At 45.9% G+C, this 1,125-nt stretch overlaps 1 pseudogene; it reads left to right on the forward strand.

Moving 5' to 3' along the window:
* The first annotated feature begins 277 nt into the window (after positions 1-277).
* Positions 278-730, forward strand: LOC123454583 (annotated as a pseudogene).
* The last annotated feature ends 395 nt before the right edge of the window (positions 731-1,125 follow it).

Raw genomic sequence — 1,125 nt, forward strand, 5'->3', positions numbered from 1 at the left:
GCAATTTAGGGCTTGGAACATGTCTCTTGTCTGGAAGTTTGACTTGGCACTTCTTAGTAGAGTGACAGCCAGGAGGTGGAGGTAGGAATAGTCTCCCCTGGTCTGTGCCCCCCCCCCCCCCGGGGGTTGCCTCTCTGCTCCAAAGGTGCCAAGAGAGTTCCTCCTGTCGATTTAAGTCTAGATCTCAATCATTCTGATAATTCCAAGTTGGATTCCAAACACTTCAAGGAAAAGATTAGAATTTTCAGGAAAATGTGTTGAATCCAACAGCCTACATATGAGAGAAGTGAGGTCAGTGTTCTGGAAATTTCTTCCAAAACAAGGGCAATCATCTGTAGACAATATAACCACAATGGTGATGTGTAAACCCAAATTCTTGCCCTTAAAATCTTTGACTCTGGGGCTGGAGAAATGGCTTAGCAGTTAAGCGCTTGCCTGTGAAGCTAAAGGACCATGGTTCGAGGCTCAATTCCCCAGGACCCACATTCACCAGATGCACAAGGGGGCGCACGCATCTGGAGTTCATTTGCAGGGCTGAAGCCCTGGCGCGCCCATTCTCTCTCTCTATCTGCCTCTTTCTCACTCTGTCTGTCGCTCTCAAATAAATAAAAGTAACAAAAAAAAATTTTTTTTTAAATCTTTGACTCTGGAAAAACTGGAGAAAATGAAGCAAGCTGCATAACGCACAATTCCCCAACAGGAAATGGCAGGAAAAGAAAGTGGCCAATAACACATTGACACCTTGGGAAGTACCTACCTTACCTTTTACTAACTAGAAAATGGGGCTGGAGAGATGGCTTAGCAGTTAAGCGCTTGCCTGTGAAGCCTAAGGACCCTGGTTCGAGGCTCAATTCCCCAGAACCCACATTAGCCAGATGCACAAGGGGGCCCACATGTCTGGAGTTTGTTTGCAGTGGCTGGAAGCCCTGACGCACCCATTCTCTCCCTCCCTCCCTCCCTCCCTCCCTCTCTCTCTGTCTCTCTCTCTCTCTCTCTCTCTCTCTCTCTCTCTCTCCCTGCCTCTTTCTCTCTGTCTGTTGCTCTCATATAAATAAATTTAAAAATAAATAAATAACTAGAAAATGTTCAGCATCTGCATGCAAAAAGATTTGGCAATAAAACTAG

Source organism: Jaculus jaculus, chromosome 14, assembly GCF_020740685.1.
Source record: "Jaculus jaculus isolate mJacJac1 chromosome 14, mJacJac1.mat.Y.cur, whole genome shotgun sequence".
NCBI classification, from domain to species: domain Eukaryota; kingdom Metazoa; phylum Chordata; class Mammalia; order Rodentia; family Dipodidae; genus Jaculus; species Jaculus jaculus.